The sequence below is a fragment of the Pygocentrus nattereri genome, chromosome 10 (genome assembly GCF_015220715.1).
Source record: "Pygocentrus nattereri isolate fPygNat1 chromosome 10, fPygNat1.pri, whole genome shotgun sequence".
Lineage (NCBI taxonomy): Eukaryota > Metazoa > Chordata > Actinopteri > Characiformes > Serrasalmidae > Pygocentrus > Pygocentrus nattereri.
In genome coordinates this window covers 30710219-30710869 of record NC_051220.1, presented here as the reverse complement: position 1 = coordinate 30710869, position 651 = coordinate 30710219, and positions in this window count along the sequence as shown.

The window sequence follows — 651 nt, the reverse complement described above, 5'->3', positions numbered from 1 at the left end:
CTGTTTGTGGGATTAAAAAAAGTATCACTTAAAATAAGGCCTCTCTGCCATAAGTAATATACTCTACCTACAGGGTGCAACAAACAGGCCAGCAGTAATGAGGTAGATTTATTTAAAAGAAAATAAGTACATGCACCCAACTGGATTTTCCTCCTCCGTTGCCTGTCTTTATTAAAATGTACAAATTTCTCTTATGTGCACTCGTGATGCCTTGCCATGATGAGGCCTTTATTTTGCATGGGTGTCACCTGGCTTCATAAAAGTCAATGAAACTCTGAATACTTATAACAGTGAAACATATTTCTGTAATCCACAATTTCTGTTATGCACTGATCCACTTTTGACTCATTTAGCTAAATCCTTAGTATTTTTCAGTAATACCACTGAAGCACTTATGAAGTTGATCAATTAATGACAAATCAATAATATGGTTGTAAATACAAGCAGAAAGCTAAGACTGTGCATCTTAAGAAGAAAGTCATTAGCATTTTTTAGCTGAAGAGCTCCAAACAAACAGACAAACGATCACTTTTCAAAATACTTATTTACTTAAAGAAACTTTACTTCTAGACAAGTAATTTACACTGGGATATGAATTCTGATAGTTTGCAGGCTACATCAGTCCATGAGATGATACACAATGATTTATCT